The following is a 22,490-nucleotide window of genomic DNA, read 5'->3' as shown; positions in this document are numbered from 1 at the left end:
AGTTGGAATGTTCGGATGCCGGCTTAGAGCTCCCTATCCACAAATCGAGTGTGAATTCCAATCATCTAAACACTCAATTTGAATTCCACTATTGATCATCCACCATCTTCATCTTGATCTCTACCGTCCATACATCTTTAAAAGGGAGAGAGCTTTCCCCCTCAATCAATCCTCATTTTGAATATTGTTATGCTGTAGGTTTTCTAACAGGTTTCTTTGGAGCTTTGTGGAGAACTTCTATTTCTTGTCTACATTCTCTCATACCATAGCATTTTAGCTTAGATTCATGTTGCATGTTAGTTTAGCTTCTATTTTGCAATAATCTATCTCACATAGCTTAATATTTGGATTGTAACACTCTCATACATGTTTTAGCATACCTCCACTTTGCATCTCATTCTAGCTTAATTTTCATTTGTATTGCATCCTTGAGGAACTCCTTGGGACATTTGCATTCTTGCATCTTGTCTTTGGAACCTCCCATTGCATGGTTTACTAGCAAGAAGAGTATCTCTAAGGCTCATCTGAGAGCCCTTGAACTTGAAATACACTCTCTTGCACTCCGTGGATAGGGAGCTCTAAGCCGGCATCCGAGCATTCTGAACTCATGGAATCGTTTGAATAGAAGGGTTTAGAGTGGGACACTTTCGAGTGTACATACCCAAGTACCAACTCCAATAATTTTATGAAGATTGGATTTTTGATAGATTTATAGGCTGAATTACTAAGGGAAGAAGCTAGGATTAGGGCACCATTAATCTATATTCAGAGTATGCTACTTCCCCACATGGATATAATGCAGAAACAACTTTCACATGCTAATACATTGGTTCATGACACAAATTTATTAGTTGCAAACCACTTCATGGAATTATCAGTAGAGCTTTAGATTGAACTGCACATATTGAAGGTATTGTAAGAAAATTGGGATAAAGCAATGTCTATAATTTTGAAAGTGTGTCATGATTTCCTCCATCATTTTGGTATAAACTTGTAAAGCCGTGTTTTTGGAATTCCTAAGAAAAATAAGGGGGAAAATGTATAGTGGGAAATATTTATGTATATAGCAAGTAAACAAGGGGAAATATATAAAGAAGATGTACAGTTGAACAAAAACATTTTTTGGAAAATCAAAATTCAATTCAATTGTAACCGAGCCACAATTTTTTAGTTCAAACCAAGTTGTAGATCCAAGTATATGGAAAGGGGGAGTTTGACTAAAAATTTTGGATTAAAGAGTTTTTGGATTGGAGATATAATTTCTCATGATAAGTTTTTTTTGTCACTAATGCCAAAGCGGGGGGTTGTTGACCCTATGGAAAGACATATTGTCAATTAGAGCCAAAACATTTAATCATTATTCAGGAAGATCAATTAATACTGAAACTAAACTTTCCTTTAGTCAACATGTTTGTAGTATAGCTTGAGTAGATTGAGAAGATCTTGTGTAAACTAAGTATCTAAGTATCCAATGTAAACCGAGCACCAGCATATGCAACAAGCATCATAGTGCTAACTGAGCAAGCAATGTTCATTGAGTGTTCATCATGAACCAAACATCTAGTGCAAGTAAGACAAGCAGTGCCACCCGAGTGCATAGAATCACCTGGGTATTCAGTGTTACTTGAGCGCCAGACTATTACTCGATTGCACTATATCACTCGAGTACACTATTTGACCCAAGCATCAATATTAGCTGACTTGGAGATATAATTTGATTATTTAAAAGGCACCTTTTCATTTGAAGTTGACTAGGAATAAAAATATTGATTGGATAGCTATAAAAAGAAGATGTAATATTTTGTCCAAAGTAACTGTGTGGAATAAAAAGAAGATGGAATGAAATGGGAAACAAGGAAGTGCAAAGAATAAGAGATTGATTGGTAGTTATGTATTGTGGTGACCAGATAGTTTAAAAGGGAAGAGAAGAGACACATATATCACATTTTGGTGATTACAAACTTCAACAGAAGATCTATATCAGAAAATAAAATTGTGAAGAAAGGATCATGTTGTTGATTGTATCCTAACAATTGCATCATGTAAAATCCTCTAACAAGGTGGACCTTACAGTCCTTTGTAAAATCTCCTAATAGAGTACATACTTCATTGTATTGTAAAATCCTTTTACAAGGTGGACCTAGCAGTCCTTTATACTCGTAATAAGGTAGATCACTAGAAGTGATCAATTATAATCCCTAACATGTTTACTTTATTACTGTAGTAGTAAAGCATTGTGGGTGTCATCCCCACTGCAATTTTACTTTCACCTTGGAGGGTTTCTGGGTTACCAAATGTTATATGAAAGTGTTATGATGTTGATTTATTTATTGCTTTATGTTTCATGAATGACAGTAGGTTTGATAATTTAATGAAGAAAGACAAAAGAAATCAAAGTGAAAAGTTTTAAGTGGTTTCTGATTCACCTCCTACCCCTCTCAGTCACCTATCTATCATTACATTTCCAACATATTTCAACACATTGATTTTCTATAATTGTTAATGGAAGACCCCAAGGATTTTTTGAGTCAACCAAAGAGATAAGGTGGGGTGATCCTCTATCCACCTTTCTTTCTATTATCATGGATGAAACTTTTGGGTAGATTAATTTCTAAGGCTAGGAGAAAAGGGATTTCAAAGGACATTTCGATTGTAAATGGTGTTGATCCACTAACACATTTGCAATTTGTAGATGATACTTATCTGGCTTAGAAAGCTTTTCTTAGGGACATAAGGACTATTAAATCCCTACTTAATCAACACACTGAAGCCTCATGGAAATGTGTTTGATTAAAAAAAGTCTAAAATTTATTTTATTAACACGAATATCCATTTGCAAAACAATATAAGTCAGGTTTTAGGTATGAAAATTAGTCATTTACCGAGTAAATATCTAAGCATTCCATTATTTGAAGGTGCTTCTAAGGCACATCTATGGAAATACTTATTTGATAAATGCGTAAAAAGAATGGAGAGTTGGAAAAGAAAATGGCTTACATCCACAAGGAGGATCCTTTTACATAAATTAGTTATCTATGAAATTCCAATGTTCTTAATGATGCGAATGAAAATCCCCAAGAATATATTAAGAACACTTGAGCAAGGATGAGATCCTTTTTTTAAAGTGGTGGAAAAGGGGAGGAAAAATGCTCTCTCTTAGCATGGGACAAAATTTGCAAATCAACACTGAATTGTGGAGTTGGCTTGTGTAATTGGGATATTATGAATGAGGCTTTGGGAGTTAAATTAGTATGGTCTTTGCATGCAAATGTAGATTTATCATGGGTAAAAGTGTTAAGGGAAAAATTCTTGGATAGTTTGGAAGATGTTCAAATTTTGATAGTTAGAAACCCCCCTAGAGGATCAACCATATATAATTTCATAATGGGGTGTAGATCAATGATAACTAAACATATTTCTTAGCATTTTGGGATAGTTTATGTGTCCACTTTTGGGAAGATTCATTGGGTAGACAACAAGCTTTAAGGATGAATAAAAAATATGATGATCTAAGATAGGCCATGACTAATAGATGGGGCAATAAAGTTAGGGAATATGTAGATGTAAGGGTGTATCCCTTTGGTAAAGTGTGGCAATAGAAATTAGTTGATTCACTAGATATTTTAGAGCAACACAAACTACAATGCGGGATATTTTCCTAGGTAGACAAATCTTAATTTCAAATAAAGTAGATAAACTTATATGGTGTGCTTTGAAGAGCGGGTCATATTCAGTTAAAATAGGACATATGATGTTATCTAGAGAACTACAAGAGGGTAATTGGTCCACCCAATTATTTTAGGGAAAAGAATGTTTACCTAAAGTTGGTTCATTTTCATGGTTAGCTAAAAATGCCAGGATATTAACTGATGACAAGAGGAAATTTCTTGGTATTAATGGACCCTCAAGGTGCAATCTTTGTGAGTAGGAGGAGGAGGAGGAAATGACAAATTACTTATAGCTAAATTTTAAAGCGACCATAGAAATTTTGAAGTTAGTCCAAAGTAGGCTAGGATGATAGGAGCCCCTGACAAAAAATTGAAAGACTTATTTTATGGCTAGCCTACTCAGATGCCTCACTTAGTTATCTTGAGTCTATGGGAAGTTTGTCCCTCTATTATCATATAGGAAGTATGGAAGGAGATAAACATGCATATTTTATAGAATAAGGGTGAGGCTATGGACAGGCTAATATGTAGCTTGTGAATATGGATATTGAGGAGGTGGTTGATGCCACATCAACATTATTTTTGATAGACGTCCCATTCATAAAATGGGATCAGAATTGTCAATCAATGTGAATTGGATTAAAATTTAGAAGAGTGGATAGAGCAAAACATGGAGTTGTAAAAATGGATAAGTCATGGGTGAAGTGGGTAGAAATGATGAAGGGTTGGATCTATAGATGCCCAAAAATGGTTCATGTCTATTGTTTCATCACATTTTCATACTAACACATACCATTTTCTCATTTCACTAATTCTAATCTTTTTGACAACTTGATCATCATTCAAGCATATTTTGACATGTTCTTCATCATTGACACCCCATTTTCAAATAAATTGTAGATCATTTCAAAATCGATTCCTATTTTATCTAATCCTTTCAGAATTGACTCTAAATCATTTCAACATCATTAGAATCTTGTCCGATCAACTCTAAATCTAATGTCATCATAATCCCTTCTAATAAACTCTAAACCATCCCAAATCAACCCTAAATTGTTCTAAGTCAACCCTAATCAATTTGAAACATGTTAAACATCCATAATCAATTATCATTTATCCAATCCTAGGTATTATTGTATCCCTTAGTGCCTTTTGAATCTATCAATCTATTAAATTTGAACTTAGGACTGCCATGTCCTTTAGTTATAGGTCAACCTATCATTTTATCATTTGATCATCAAAATTTTTGAGTCCCTCAATGTTGGATCGTGGCCTTATCCAATCAATTTAATAACCTTAACAATGTTTTTTAATGTTATTGTTGTGGTGTCCACAACACACACCCCATTCCTCACTAGGAATGGGGACTCCCTACTTTTTTCTACTCTCAGACTAACAGTTCGAGAGTCGGGAGAAGAAAATTTTATTAGAGTTAAAGTATGAGTCACCAATTCAAAAAAAATTCAAAAAATTTAGAAAATCAAAAAAGAAAAAAAAAAAGAAAAAACAAAAAAAATAAATAAAAAACAAAACAAAACAAAAAAGAAACGCAAAAAACATAGAAAATTTGAAAAATTGAAAAAAAAAAAATCATAAGCAAGCACGCGAACAAAGTGTGCACCGCGCCCATAGCCCGGTGCGGTGGGGGTTATAAAACCCCCATCCAAACACTTTGCAATCCATGTTTTTGTTATTTTGCACTTGGCAGAGATCACATCGCAAGGTATGGCAATGTTTTTCTTTACGTGTCATGCACGCAATGTGTGCTCGCCACCACTTGTGCCAAGTGCCATCACAGGTGCCACAGGTTACATGTAACTCATGTCGAGCACAACCCTAAACATCACATGCTATACATAACTTGTATCAAGTGCTACCATAGGTGTTGCGTGCTACACATAACTCGTGTCGAGTGCAACCCTAAATGTCGCACGCTATACATAACTTGTGCTAACTGCCACCGCAAGGGCCGTGCGCTACACATAATTTGCACCGAGTGCAATCGTAAATGTTGTGTGCTATACATAACTTGCACCAAGTGCCACCACAGGTGCTGCACGCTATACATAACTTGTGCCAAGTGCCACCGCAAGCACTGCATGCTACACATGACTTGCATCAAGGGTTCACAAACCCTACACCTTTTCAAAGCACCCTGCGCCATATCTTTTGTTGTAGGCTCACAAGTGTTGTGCACTATAGGCCAAGCAATATGAGCTACAACTCGCACGCCATGCATGCCTCTTAGCCCCATGCACTGCTGGCTGCATTCTGCGGGTCAAGCATCACAGGCCACGCCTTGCACACCGTGCGTAACACTTTTTTTTTTTTTGTGAAAAAAGTTAAAAATGAAATAAAAGAAAATGATGGTAAAAAAAATAGAGAGGAAAAAATAATAATAATAATAAAAGGGAATAAAATAAGAAGATAAGAAAATAAACAAAATGCCCAAATGGGGGCCTTTTTTTTCTTTTTTTTCCTTATGTTTATTTCAATTCATAGTTTTTTTTTTAATGTTTTACTGGACTAATAAATGCTTTTTGTTCATAATGTGTAGATAATTGAATGGCATCCACATATGGAGTAGCACCCAAGTCGGTCGTGTTCAAATTCCAAGGTGTCCCTTCAAAGTCAAGATTCCACGATGATTACGCTAAGATCTAAGATACCGACCTCAGACACACAGACTTGGGAGAATTCTTGAGAATTTGTAACAAGCCAATAGAGAGGTCAGCCATTGTGTCCACTTTGATTCATTCAGGATTGGTGAATGCAGCATCACATCCATTATCTGTATAATTAGCTGAATTAATCATGACCCTATCCCAGCATTTCGTTCCTGATGAAAGAGTAGTGAAAAGTGTAACTGGAGAAGTGGTGTTGGATCTATGATTCGAAAACATTGAGAGGGTCTGTCATCTTCCTAGAGTAGACTAGTTCATCTGACTCTCCTATGAAGTGGCTGAAAGGTAGTACAGTGAGAATCAGCAAGAGGCCATTGATATTATACAATCTTCATACCTCATTGAGAAGCCTCCTTGGGGAAAGATAACCGACAAAGTAGATATGACTCGGGGATACATGAAGGAAGACATTGGATACTCTATCATTCTTCTGAGCAGAGTCATGGGCTTACCCATAGTAGGTCACCTCAACACCTTCATGGTCAATTTTATTAAGACCATCAGACAGGCAAAGATACCACTGGACTGAGCCACTACACTAAGTGAAAACTTGTGTGAGCAACTGAGGATAGTGAAGGATATGAAGAAGTTTTACATGACTTCTTACATGGTGTACCTACTCCCAATGAGGGAAATGAACTATCCTAGTTTGTAAAGGAGAGGCAATATGCAAGACCACAATGCTTGGCCTTACATAGTCTATCCTCAGCTAGTGAAGAAGAAGCTATCAGGGTAGAGCAAAGAATACATAATTGTGAATGATGCGTTCATCTTTGCGATCATTCAATTTATTGAAAGGGACTATGGAAAGAGGTTATCCGATGAAGCCAAAGCACAAGTCACAACTCTCAGAGTCTACTTCATCCAATTCAAAACATTTACCTATCTACGAGTAGTTGGTGCATCCATCAATCCTAAGAAGCTCCCAAGATACCCAAGTGACAAGTTGGTACTATTAGAGATCTCCCAACAAATTGAGTAAGCCTATGAGAAAATAAAGAGACAATGGAGACCTTGTTGGGCATGGCCATTGGTCATTGGAACATATCAAGTGAAGTGAAAGCAAGAAATTCTATCTTTTGAATGGGACTGAGAGAACTATCCCCTTGAAGAATACAACTCTCCCCAGCCATATTTTGACAATGTCAGGAAAGTGGAGAGTCTAGCAGGAAAAGACTTCCATCATGAGGATGTTGTTGAAGATCACTGGATGAATGCCACAAATGACTATGATGTTCGCATTAGGGACTATTGTAGGATGACTCTATATCTAGCAGAAAAGACTCTCTAGTTGAACATCCTAGAGGAGATAAAGAAACAAGATTTGAAGGAGTTATTGGATCCCCTATTCAATGCAGATAAAATTGGTGAAAGACCTATTTTGAATGCAGAGGTTGATAGGGAAGAAAGGGATGACATTAATCATTGAGCGAGACATGTCATCAGAATGACAAAGGATTGGATTAAGAAATGTTTTCCACTTAATCCAATTCCTGATACAGTGATCTTTCATGCACATGCTCACCCAGAAAGGGATAAAGGAAGTAAAGTAACAATTCCTACCTTTGCAACTCAGTCTCTTATCAGGCAAGAAATAGTGTACCAGCCTGATCACCTAGTTGGATATTATCACCCTCCTGAAAGGAAGGGAAAGAACAAAAGAAAGAGGACCTCATCTCAAAGGATTCAAATAGAACAGGTGCCTTCCTAGTAGCATGAACAGAGTCCACAAGGGTCTCAAGATACTGGAGCTACCCAAGTCCAGGATGAACCACAGTTGCCTCTCATTATGTCTAGCCAACTAGAAGAGGGAGAGGTTCTGCAAGTCTCCATGCCTCCTGCGCAAGATGAGCTAGCTTCTCCTTCTACCTCCAAGAAATAGAAGAAGAGGATTAAGATTTGGATGAAGAAAAGGTAAAGGATTAGTAGAAAACTAGTGCCTGATCCTTAGTAGGATGTATCCCTAGATGGATCTGAAAGGAGATAATGAGGAGTACTAAGCCTCAATTCCGTGCTTTAGAGGAGGACATTTGTGATATTGCAAAGATCCTAAATAAACCTAAGTGTCCATCACATGAGGCAACACCATTGGCATTTGTCACCACCATACGGAATTATGATTTATTTGCACAAGTAGCTCTCCCTCCTGAAGGCAAAGATGCAGAAGGCCTTAGCCTCGAAGATTATGAATTGAAGGATGTTATGATTTAGGCCAAAAAATGATGACTATGGGAGTCAAAGAGGTCCTCAAGTATATGGAACAAGAAGAGATTGAACTTTAGGCACTTCAAAGGCAAGTTGAGATCCTAAAAGGATGTCTAGCTGAAGTCGTTGGTCCTCTTGATCCTAAACACCTAGAGCATACTTTGAACATCGTACTTAGAGAAGGAGGAGGTGTGCAACTTGATCCATTGTTGAGAGTTTGTCAAGAGTGGTGAGAGAGTTTTGAGGAGAAAGGTGTTACCATTATCACAGGGAATTTGAAGTTATTGCATGCGACATAGCAGAACGTAAATAAGATAGTAGTAAATTTGGAGCAGGACTTCAGTATCATGGATGAGGTATGTGCCTAGAGTAAGGATTTGGAGACTCTACAAGCCATAAGGGCCAAAGATACCGGGTTTTGATTAATGTATATACCAGAGAAGAATTGGACATGATTGATGATTGGATAGAGAAAATAGCAGATAGCAATAAAGTAATGGAGACATTACATGAGGAGATCCATCGGCTCAAGGACCAAGCCTGAAAGTGGATTTTGGAAGTAGAAAGACAATACAGTGATGCATGCTTGGATATTTTTGAAGATGAGGAACGAGAGAAATTATTACCTATAGAGATAGTAGTGGAAAATTTTAGGAAGATTTTTGTGGAGGTTGCAGATGATGAGGACATTTGACAAGCCTTTAGGATATAAGAAACCTTGTTAGAGTTAGATACCAAACTTAGAGATTTTGCAGAGACTCGAATTGAGGTGGACAACTATAAACAGAAGGTCAAGGACAAGTACAAGGCTTTAGATCTTCTGAATTTTGCTAAGATAACTTAGATGATAGAGAAGTTCAAGGGCAAATATCCAAACATAGCTTTGCAATGAAGAAGAACAAAACCTAGATGCCAGAATTTCAATTTTGACACTTAGTAAAATTTTGAGATTTTGACCCTATTGAGGTCTACAGCTCCGCAATTCGGAGGTGTGCCAATAGTTAATTTCCAACTCCAAAAATAACACCTTCTATGCATTGGGAACACATTCTAAGGGCAGTTTAACTTCGATACATGCTTAGTAAAGGACCTGCTTCTATTTTTGACACCTCCAAATGCTCCTACTTTGACTGAAGGCTTCCTCCTACTTTCTCTCTCATGCTTTCTCTATTTTTGACATGTAAAGGGTTCATGCATCCATTAATGAATAAAATATGAATGGAGTCCCTCTAAGAGCCAAATTAGCTATTAGATTGTATATATTTAGTTTGTTTTAATGTTTTAAAAGCATTTTATTACATGAAGATATCTCTCACTCTCAACACAAATTGAGGAGATGATTTCTTATAAATACCCCATTGTAAAATGTAACAAGGGCCACCATTATTATGCAATAAAATTATGCTTTTGTTGCTTGCATTTGGAGTGTAGTGATTCTTGCCTGAATGTGTCATATTTTTGTGACTTTTGTTCATAAGATTGTGATTGAGCCAAAGGTTTATTGCATTCACTAGTACATTTGACCCTATTTTTCGACCATCTATTAAAATGTTTTAGATTGGTCGAAATATGGAAGGAAAAACATCTTTTTTTTAAAAATCCATTTCCGTGTTGGTCAAAATTTTGACCAACACGGGCTTCATAATGTTAAATTGAAAAAGGGATTTCGCTATTTCATTGTTATGCATTTGCCCGCGCGTGGGAGCTGCATACAAAAATGGTTTCCGCTCTTCTGAACGCCTCAAAAAGATTTGTCCTCGCTGTGAAACGTCGATAGATGCTCTTTGTAATTTTCTCTTGTCTTCATTCATCCATTTTCGTTTTGATCTGAGATCAATTGGTGGAGTATTGAGGAAGAATGACTTGCTGTAACAGTGGAAGCCATGGGCGTGCCCTAGTTTGTCATTTGTTAAGCTTCAAACTTCTGTTTCTTCCAATGAACCAATAGATGCCTTTAAATTTCAAGGAGGAAGAATGTAACATTATATTTTTCAAAGTTTGTTTTCTTTTTGTTAACTCCTGTTTAAATATTGGTGCTCGAAGACCACAGTTTGGGTTCGAAAGACTTACCTCGAATCAAATCCATCATGGCCATGAGTAGGAGCCAAGTCTAAGACACCTTACTGCACGCCCTTGGATATTCAGATCCCACTGAATATACAGAAAAAAAGATTTTTGAAAAAAAGTTTCAATAAAATCTTAGCACATCTATGAATGTTCAATAGAATTATTCATTAAGAATGAATTTTTTATGATTTGGGTCATAAAATTAATCCAAACCCTGGCATTTCAATCCAATGCCATAGATTATGTATCTACCTGATCTTTTCCGAATAGAGTTTCCCAGTTGTTTTCTCCCATGAGTTGTTTACTATCAGAATAATGGAGTGCAAGACGATAATTCAAATCTCCAAGCCAAATAATTCGACTGCAAAAGGAAAGAAAATATAGAACCAAATCAGACAGACATCATATTACCTAAACCTTTGTTATAAATTATTATAGATAATTGTAAGATCTCATATGAAGTTTTCTCATTTGCTTTTTCTTTAAAAATTTAATGGTATTGAGTTATTCAATATCTATTTGGGAGTATAAGGATACAATATTAAAACCTACTCATGCTCCAAAATTCTCTCTAGGGTTTTCTGTGAGAGAATCTTGTTTGTTTGGCGAAAGTGGGTCTTCTTCATTATCTCCCTCACATCAGAATTCCTCAATATCTCATCACCTTCTTTCTCTCCTGATGTCAAATGGCTACAAACAAAGTAGAAGCTTGTCTAATTGAATAGCATGCTGATCGAAATAGAGCCCTATAAACAAGTAAAATATTTGTTAAATAGGTATTCCTCTAGAGTATGAGTAATCTTAGATACAAGAATATTGAACAATTTTTAAAATCTTGAAATGAACTATTCCCTACAATAATAGTTCATTTGAATAGTGTGGAAAACATGAAACAAGTTTTCTAATTATACCTTGTTTCCAAGGTAGCCCATTAGCCCACAACCAACACAAGAAACTTTTATATCTCTGACATGTTTTCTCAGATCACTACGCACCCAAACACACAGAAAAATGCCAACCATCTGTTTGCTAGCTGCCAAGCAATAATTTGGCCCACTTGAATTAAAGTTGTAATTCATCTCACCCAAGTTGGATGAGGATCTTTCTGATGAAGAACTGTATGAGATTGGGCTACGGTAAAGAGAATATGGTGAATCTCTCCCACTGAATGAACTTTCATCTTTTGATGAAAGTGACCCAGATGGAGCAAAATTATTATGCCCTTGAGAACCCTCAAAATCAGAATCAAAACTGTAAATTTGATCCTCTGAAGATATTGACCCATCCTTTCTACAAAATGTAAAACTGATGCTTTGATTTCTATCTTTGTTCAATGTATGGCGAATAAGGGCTAACCATTTTGCAGCAGGACCATTGTCTTCTATACCCAATATGTTCCCAGCATTTAATGGCACAATTTCCTGAAACCTACAAAAACAATTGAGATATCCAAAAAAGGGGGTTAAAACTAAGGAATATAACATCTTCTCTGAGAGGAGATAATATCAATATCAATAAATGAAAAGGTCATGGGAAGACTTCTTTTTTGATGTTCGATGAATATCTTTCACTTTCAGTGGTTTGGAGAGAACAATTAGTTAGTTGATTTTTAATTATATAAATATATTCATTATATATAAATTATAAGTTATATAAAAATAATTAATTTTGATAACAAATGCATTAAGCATAAATAGACTAATAATTAAATGTTAAAATGGGTATCTTTTGAAAGTTTTAGTTATGTATGTATATGACGTAGTAACTAAATGCAATTAAATGGATCCTTTACTTTTGAAAGAGAGGTTTTGTAAAATATGGGATTCAGGGATTGTGAAGCCTTAATCAGTGATGTTTCTATCATTTTTTAAGAGTATTACCATGACTTTTAGCTTTTTCCTTTTTATCCACAAATTGATGGCTTTATGTGACTAAGATTCCCATTATGGAAGACACTGCTTAAGGTTCATGGAATTTCATAATTTATTAGTTGCTCTATCATTATATTGAATGCTTAGATTCCAAGTTTTTGAGAACAAGGTTCAGATTTTGAGATTGAGAACTTAGTTTTGCCGGTGCAATCTATAATTTTCTAAGTTTAAGCAGTTATTTTTTAAACTATAAAAATGAACAGTAGAAAAAATGCAATAGAACATTATTTAGGAGAAAGCTGCTGTTCCTAATGGAAACTGATTGACAACAAGCTAATTACATTTAATACAGCTCCTATTGCCAACATTTTTCAATATACACTTCATTCATGATATCTTTTTTGTTTAGACACCAAGCTTTTGATTAGTCTGACTCAGGTTTTTATCCAAGAAATTCAGTCTTTTGGCAGCTGCTATCTATGCTTGTGAAGTTTGTATTTGATTTTTTTATTGTTAGCTATTGATGGTCAGCATGCAATAAAATCAACTAACTGGCATGTTGGGGTAATCAAACTGAAAAAAGTAAAATGAAAGCTATTTATTTTTAGACCTCAAATGCACACTACACAAGCACAGTTGTTATACTACACTTGCAATTAAAGATAGTGAGATGAGATTCCACTTGATAATCTCTAGAAGATAGTTGATCAAGGGCCACTTCTAAGAAAATCAAAAGATTGGATGAACACTCAACCAAAGGAGGAATCACCCTGGCCCAACAGGAATAGGATTACCTGTATGCACCTAACAAAATGACTTACCCATGAATTGAAACCCAATTGACTAGAAAAAGAAGAGTAAACACATTTTCTGTTCATACAACTGATTGGAATGAGATGAGAGGATATTGTTTTTACCCAAAAACATAGATATCTGCTAGAGTTGATGATACCCATTCATCCAAATTGAGGCCACTATGGGGCACTTCACCTCCTACATTCCATGCTCCCACAAATACCCTGCAACCCCAAAAAAACAAATTGAAGTCATATTTTTCTTGTAATGCAACATGGGTTAAATTGATAGCTCAGTGTTTTAGAAGAAAAGATTTTATAGGCAGTGGCAAAACAGTAACACCTTATCAAATCTCAGTTGAATTTATCTGAATCCACTTTAATGAGTGATATACCTTAGATCTTGCATGTTTGTATCCTGAGACATATATGGCTCATGTCTTTCTAGTGTGTCATATGTAGGTCTGGTCACCAAATTTTTGGTCATGTTCGAGAAAAGTAGTAAGAATTACAGTTGTGCTAATTCAGATATACAAATAGGATCATGGAACCTGATTCAAAATGTTGATTAATACAAAATCTAATTGTACCAACTTATCATTTTTATTTGTATCAAGTATGAAACCTTGAAAACTTGAATTCTACTTGCCACTAAATAGACCTCCCCTCATTAGAAAATCTAATAACAATTGACAACAATGCAAAGACAGGAAAGAGTGGTTCCCAATGAGTTGATGTCTTTTGGTAAGTTATCAAATTAACACCCAACTTATCATTGTTTTCAAAACAGTGATTTGAGCACCAAAATATTTGACCTTATACTAGAAAAATTAACTTTTTTTAAGAGCACTGATCTGTTGTATTAGAGGTCTCCTTGAGGAATTTGAAATATCTTAGGATAAACTACACTTCATTGAAGCAAGCTAGAAAGTTTTCAAAAGTAAAAGCAATAGTGCAATACGACCATGAACATCCAAAACAAGGACAAACTAAACCACAATTATAAAAATTAGGTGCACATTCTTCCTTGTGAGAATGGGATTACCTTCAATAAATCCATCAACTTGAAACTTTTCAGGTTTTGACTTTATATTTAGCCATTTCCTGGCAACCAACTTCGGCCATGAATACTGCACATACAAAAAACCAAGCAAGATCATTTAATCAACTTCATTGTCTACAAAATATGGGTCGATCAATGTATATGGTAATGTTAAAAGAGTGTTTTGGTGAAACATGCCTTATTCTTCTCTTCATCCATTGGTAGAGACAAGTTGAATAGAATGATGATGTAGCCAGAAATGTGGGTCTTAAGAGTTTAGCAACCCTACCACTCTTTTATATAGATAGCAGAGAATGGATGGAAACGTTTTTCTTATTTACAAAGATTCTGCTTAGCTATGGGCTGACGTCACAGCTAAGAAGAAATATATTTGTAAATAAGAATGGAGAACCACTATTTTGACAACCAACCAAAAGACCAGACATAGAAAGCTTTGTCAATGGAGAAGAATGATTTTGACTTATTAGTTGGAATGTCAAGGTTTACATGGCCAACAATTTATAAAAAGTATTCTGTATTTTAAAGTATGATTTGAACTAATCACATGGTTACACCGAGCTTCTCTTTTCGTGGATTTTTTATAGTTTAAGATCTAAAAGTTTGAGGAATAGGTTGAGTGGGGCAAACGTTATGAAATCATGTTTTAGCTTAGAAATTGACATGTGGAAGTATCATATTGACATTTGATTTTATATTGAAATTTAGTAACTACTAAAAGTTGATAGAAATCATATTTTATGGGAAGAATAATGGCTGCCCAATTTAAAATTTGAAATTTGATGGTGCATGTTAGAAGCATCTCTTACTTTGAATGGAGTTAATAATTTCTATAAAGTATTTAAAAGTAAAAAAATTATTTGTAAGTAAGCAATGTATTGAAATTGAAATTATAAGAATTGAGATTTTAATATCTTAAATTCATGAAAGTTGATATTTCTTTATTTAATAGATTATTGTTTGTTATGTTCTTATGTATAGAGAAGTATATTCCATTACTTATTCCATTTGACCTTAGGACAATCATGTGACAAAATATTATTCATACTTTTGTTGATAAAAAACCCTTTGTTGCTGACATACTGAAATATAAAATATGAAATGCACGGCCAAGATAACATAAATTAATAAATGAAGTAAAATATGAAAGATTAATTACACTAAGTTGCCAATTGTGTTTGGAAATGAAGTGAAAAATAGTGTTTTTCTTAAAAACTGTAGGCAGAAAAAGGTTTTAATGTGGATTTGGACAAGTATTAGCACAAAAATTGTGTTTTTCCCTACTACCAAATCAGTTTAATAGGGAAGAATCACCATGAATTTAATAACAACTCGCGTAGCAATCTGGCTTGTGAGTACTAAACAAGTTTTGCAATTATGGTTAGAATGTTTTACTCTTTTCTTACCTCATTTGTCCAGGTCTGAATGCATTGATGCTTCTTAGGCTTCAGTCTCACGACCCCATTAATTAAGTCTATTTTACAAAAAATATTTTTAGCTGGGACTTGTGCGAGCTTTAGAATTAACTTTTCCTATGTTTGGATAGAATTAATATTAAAATTAAAACTTAAAATGTTGTATGTATATTTCTCTCTTTTGATTTATTTTATTCTCTTGCTCTAGGAACAACTCTTCCTATATCATTTCCAGTTGATTGTTATTTGAGACTGGCACTCTAATGCTATTTACCTAGTCCCCTTATTCATGAAAACTAATATAGTTTAAAATTCAAGTTTAATTTATGTTTTCAAATAGGAGAAGGTTTTGCAATTTCTCACCTGGACCCTATCAAAGTGATTTGTTAATTTGTGTTTGGCTGCTTATAAGTTTTCATCTCCAATAAATCATTATCCTAAAGTTGTTTGCATTATGTGAAGATACTGTATCATTCTGATATTACTGTTGGTTGACTGCAGGAACTTGGCTTCCATTGTGATAAAATTCAAGGTGAATGTCATGCTAAATTAGCATGCCACCTAGATTGTTTTGCTTGGGTCAAGCATGACAGTTATCTACCACAAGGTAGCCAGGGCCTAAAGGTGCTAGTTCTATCTATCAAAACACTATAACTTCTAATAGTTAAATAGCTTTTTGTTAGAGTTTCTATATTATGTTTAGAAGGAGCTTAAATTTAGAGAAATAGATCAAGACTTGCTCCAGATATTATTTAATCATTTGTGCTTGGTGAATGCATTTTATGCCCAACCTGAAATTAAAATGGAATTTATCCTTGGCTTAGACTGTGCGAGTTTTCCTTTTTCACATTTATGCCAAAATGATTTTTTTTCGTTAATTGTAATTTTAATTCTATGAACCTCCTCTTCTTTTCCCTTCAAGATCTCGTGTTTTACTATCTTGATGTTTCTAAATAGTGGGAATATTCTTATGTATATTTCCTATGTTTGTGGCAGCAGTAACACTATAAACAGAAAAATTGTCATTGATTTTGGAGCTGCAGTTTTATTTTAGACTTGCAGAACCTCTTCATCTAGAAGTAGAACATCCCTGATCCAAACTTGGCAGAAAGTGTATGTTTCATTTTACACGTGTTCTAGAAGGTTACTTTTCAAACAATTTTATCTCAAGTTGCACTTTGCTTAATGGATAGAATGCACTAGGAACCTTTTAAATTGGTAGTTTCATGAATCTTGATTTTGTTTTAAGATAGGATAACAATTCAGTGGATGTCTTGTTTGAGATTAAAATGGTGGGTATATGTTTAATCTAGTTCTGTACCGTATTGCCTACCAGCTTTCTTCAACACACTGAAAAATTTCTTTAAATGGCATTCTCTACTTTTTGTTTTCTACATGTTTTGAGTTTTTTTGTTTTTGGTGAATTGCTGTGAAAGGAGATTCCTCCCATTATATTGAAAGAAAGTAATTTGATTACAATGACTTCCTATAATTTGGCTAAGATCATGATGCGAATGCCTTGAGTGATGTCTTGTAGTCTTTTGATCTGATTAGGAGAAAATAGATTTCATTGAAGTTTATAAAATAAGCATATGTTTGCATGTTATTCATTGCCAGTCTTTTCATCAGAGTGATGCATGCATCATGTCTTCGCTCTTGCTTGCTATTGAAATGCATCCTCAACCAGACCTCCTTTTGAATCTCTTCTCAAACCAGCAAGTGTTGTCAATGCCACAAACCTATAGACTCGATTCATTGTGTTGTTGATCACTCTTCTACCACATTCAAATTTGTTGAGTGATTTGTATTTTGTTTAGTAGATGTATTCATGTTTTAAGCTATAGACAATGAATCAGAAATATGCAAGTATTTGGCGGCAAATTAATATTACCAAGCATTTATCTTTTCCAGACCTGAAAGTCTAGGCCTGACAATAAGAATCTTTTCATGGAAATCAAATTAAGTAGGGTTTCATATTTTACAAATGTTTAAATCTATTTTACATAAATTCCTGATCTAATAAAGCTGCTATTGTTGGCAGATATAGAATAGTTTGGAATCACCTAGTAGCGTATTCAAAATGTCAAGCATGCAACGGGATCATCTATACCATTTGGAAACAACTTGTGGTTCTCTTCTATACGAGCTGTAGGTAAAATTGTTTTATATGAGATTCTTTCTTTTTGTTGACAAAATGGATAAATTGTGTGCTTATTTTAGTTGAATTCATGCTAGTTTTCCCACTGGAGAATTGTATCTTAAAGTCTATTGGCCTTGCTGAATTTCTTTTACTTTTTGAGTCTATTTCCTTTCAATCGAAATATGTTTCTGATAAAAGAATTTGCAGATTTACACGGGTTTATTTTTTTGGGTATTAATGATATCTATGATGATGATAACATAATGAAGCTTATGAATCATAATGTTTTAATAGCCTAAAAGAGATTTGGGTGAGATATTAACTAGCAGTTGGTTGATTTCAGTTGATATGGGATGAAATAGGGGAACCGGATGATGAAAGAGATAAAATGTTGCTTCAGCTCGAACAAGAGTGTTTGGAGGTATACACATGCAAAGTGGATCAAGCAAACTGATCGAGGGCTCAGCTTCATCAGATGATAGCAGATTATGAATCAGAGCTTGCTTCCATAATTTCAGCGCTTGGAGATTGCCCTCTGCTCAAGCAGGTTCAGTAATAACTTGCTGTAAGATTCAATACAATGTTTCTTACTTAATTATTATAGATAAACAATCTCCTAAACACATTATGAGAGACTCTTCAGACCACTCTGGCTTAATGGAATTTATGAGTCTTTGTATCATTACCTTTTATGAAATTTTTTTGAAGCGGAACATGTGCACACACTTTGATTATGTAGGGAGAAAGAAAGCCAGGCAGCTTGAAGGAACAACTCAAAGCTATTACTCCACACTTGGAAGAAATGTGATGGAGAAAGGAAGACCAGATTAAGCAGATTGTGGATGTTAAGACACAAATTCAAAGGATTTCAAATGAAATTACTGGATATATGCAGCTCAATCCTTCTGTTGTTAGTGTAGACTATAGTGATTTATCTGTAAGAAAGCTTGAAGAATACCAGAGGCAACTCCAAGCACTTCAAGAGGAGAAAGTAAGGATTTTATGACTAGTTCATTTCATATTTTGCTCAAACATCTAGGCTTTGTTATGTTATGTCAGTGATTTTAAGGGATTCAGACTTTCTTCAGTCCAATGGCCAATCTGCGATATAGAATTATTGTTTGCAAGTATGGGGTAATATTATTACTCGTGAGATCAATTGTAATCATTGCAGTTCAATCAGTTTTTCCTGCTGTTAATTCACAGTTCCCTACTTTTCAGCAACACGTTGCTTTAATCTTAATGCTTTGTTCACTCTCCCATCTTACTGAATGTTTGAAGTCTTGTTTTATATGTAGAGATCCTTTTAAAATATTAATTCTCTAGATTGCATATAAAATTCTAATATGTGACCCCAGTTATTCTAATCTGATTCTGGCTTGAAACCATATTATGAGGTAGTTGTCATTGATGTCTATTTTTCATTTATGAGGGGCTTTTAATGCTTTCTTCACTCTCCCATCTTACTGAATGTTTGAAGTCTTGTTTTATATGTAGAGATCCTTTTAAAATATTTATTCTCTAGATTGCATATAAAGTTCTAATATGTGACCCTAGTTATTCTTATCTGATTCTGGCTTGAAAACATATTATGAGGTAGTTGTCATTGATGTCTATTTTTCATTTATGAGGGGCTTTTTTTCAGACGCTAGACTGGTTTTTTTTCATTTATTTTTTGCTAACATTTGATGAATTTTGATGGCTAATAACATAAGATGTGTCAAAATACCATTTCTTAAACTGTATATGTCAACCTACTTATGCTTTGTCTTAATTTACCATAAACTTCCTCTTGATTACCACATCATTTCATTTAATGTGTCCTGACACCTTTATTACATTCATTGTCTCTGTTCCACATTTCCTTGTTCTCACTCTCTATTGTTTTTACCCCAGAATAATCGCTTATTCAAAGTAATTGAGTATTGTAATACCCTTCATGAATTATGCTCGGTCCTTGGCATAGATTTCTCATACACTATGAAAGAAGTGCATCCAAGCTTGGATGAGTCAAAACAGGCAAAGAGCATTAGTGATGATATTATTGAAAGACTAGCAATGACAATTCATAGATTGCGAGAAGAAAAAAGAAATAGAATGCAAAAGGTAAGTTCTTTTATAGGGCATTTGTTTTAATTACACAACTTATTTTATTTTTTTGTATTGTTTTGTGCAAGTTGTGTGTTTATTGATCTGTGTTAGTGCTAAAACTCTTCTACTACGGATGTTTACAGCTTCAAGATTTGGCTACTACTATGGTTGAACTCTGGAATTTAATGGACACACCTGTTGAAGAGCAACTGATGTTCCAGAGTGTTACTTGTAATATTGCAGCTTCAGAGCATGAAATTTGCTCTCCCAATTCTTTGTTAGAGGAATTCATTGAAAATGTATGCAGGTTGACCTATATCCAATCTGATGTTTGCAGATATTGATGTCATTCTTGTGCATGTAAGCTCACTTTTTCTTTTTGTATATGTAATATGATTATGATTCTGCAGGTTGAAGCAGAGGTTGCAAGGCTAGAGGAGCTGAAAGGAAGCAAGATGAAGGAACTTGTTCTAAAGAAGCGAACATAGTTGGAAGAAATTTGTAGAAGAACTCATCTTTTTTCAGAAAGTAATATTGCTATGGATGAAGCAATTGCCTCCTTGGATTTTGGTAAATTTTTGGCACTGCTTGTTTTGCTTCTTATGTTAGAATATAACCAAAGATATCTATTTTCACTCAGACAACTGATGTGATTTTGGTTTCATCTCTTAATGTTTTCAGGGTTGGTTGATCCATCAGTACTTCTTGAAACTGTTGAAGAACAGATTGCTTTGACTAAAGAAGAGGCATTTAGCAGGAAGGAAATCCTTGAGAAAGTTGAAAAATGGATATTTGCATGTGAAGAGGAGGTCTGGCTAGAGGATTATAACAAGGTATACAATATAACAAATAGTCAATTCTATATTTACAATAGTACGATGCTTTTATCTAATGCTATGCATGAATCCAACAGGGATATGATACATGCATGTATTATTGTTGGATTTTTATTAATGTATGAACCTTTGTAGGTATTCAAGGCAAACATCATTTGTTCCAACAAGCATCAATCTGAACCAGAAAAGTTTTACAATGGGCATCTACTTCAGAGTGAAACATATATTGGAGGCCATGTTGAATGTCTTGAAAGTGGTGTCTTCCACTCTGATCTTCCTACAAAATTTTGTCTTGAACCTTCAGCTTATCAGGTGCCTTTCTGGTCAAAATTTCTTTTGAAAGAATATATTTTGCAGGAATTTTTCGTTGAGTACTATGTTATCAAATTCTTCATTAGCAAGCCCAAAGTCTGGTCCCATTCTTGCAAAAGTCTGGTCCTTATCATATTCTTGCTAAAGTCTTTCCAAATTCTGTTAAACGAACCCAACACAAATTTTGTAGATAATGCTTTGTCATATAAGACTTAGCTCTGCAATGTGTTTGTAACATCTGGCTCTGAATTTGCTGGTTCTTTGGTGTCTGCTGATTGGTGTAGGTATTGTTAAACGAGCATTGTGGAAGCAAGTACAATATTTTAGGAAATATACATCTCAAATAACAACCATTGTTGGGGTAAAGAGTGCTTCGAGTATTGTAAGCAATGCAATTTACTACTTGGCTACAGGGAATGCTGATTGGGGTGTTAGTTATTTCTTCAATATAGGAAATGTTAATAGTAACTGTCCTAGGATCTGTACAATGCTGGAGCCAGAAAGTTCATAGTAGCAGGGCTGTCGATCTTGGGATGTTCACCTTAAAATAGAACATTTCTTGCTATGGCAGGGAGGCCATGCAATGTAAGAATAAATGATGCATCACTCTACTTCAACAGAAATTGGGCACCTGCTCTCTCCAACTTGGAGAGCTCACTGCCAGGATCAACTATTGTTTACTCAGACATCTATGACATCTATACAAGTTTTTCACCATATAGCTTGGATGGACCAAAAGATTCATCACTAGAACCTTGTAGTTCTGATTCTGATTGTGGATGTTCTCAAGCAAATCAGAATTCTGCTTCTTACCAAAGTAATTCCTTCCAGACTTTGAAATTTCATATCAAACCAAACATTGAACTAATTAAAAATATAACCTTGCTGATTGTGTGAATGTGTTCGATAAAGATAGAGGTTTCACACATCACATATCCTTTTTATATTCATTGATTACACAATCAATAAAAAAGTTAACTAAAATGTCTACTTTTAATGTTATATCCATTTGCAGCATGTGCCTCATGGCTATGTTTTTGTGATGGGCGATAACCAGAACAACAACTGTGACTCTCATGTTTGGTAAGTAGAGTGGAAGCTTAAGTTTCTAATAGACTGTGTGCCGCCTATATTTGTATATCTGACTTTTAAATGGATTGACTCTGATTTGTCTTATTTTAAAACAGGGGATCTCTTCCTATCAAGAACATTCTAGGAAGATATGTAATGTGTTATTTGCGACCGTCACAATTGGGATCCGACATATACAGACATCATTAGATTTTTAGAGGCACGAGATTTGCCAAGATGTTACTAGATAATAGCTTTCATGACAACATGAATTTC

General features: G+C 34.8%; 2 pseudogenes; one reads left to right on the top strand and one right to left on the bottom strand.

Moving 5' to 3' along the window:
* Positions 1–10,642: 10,642 nt before the first annotated feature.
* Positions 10,643–13,776, bottom strand: LOC149578486 (type I inositol polyphosphate 5-phosphatase 4-like; annotated as a pseudogene).
* A 3,960-nt stretch (positions 13,777–17,736) lies between these two features.
* On the top strand, positions 17,737–22,424 carry LOC149578485 (65-kDa microtubule-associated protein 3-like; annotated as a pseudogene).
* The last annotated feature ends 66 nt before the right edge of the window (positions 22,425–22,490 follow it).

This window comes from Cupressus sempervirens, chromosome 1 (assembly GCF_028749045.1).
Source record: "Cupressus sempervirens isolate cs-2001-9-10 chromosome 1, ASM2874904v1, whole genome shotgun sequence".
Taxonomy (NCBI): Eukaryota; Viridiplantae; Streptophyta; class Pinopsida; order Cupressales; family Cupressaceae; genus Cupressus; species Cupressus sempervirens.
The sequence above is the reverse complement of the archived record's forward strand: the minus strand, read 5'-3'. Positions and strand labels throughout refer to the sequence as shown.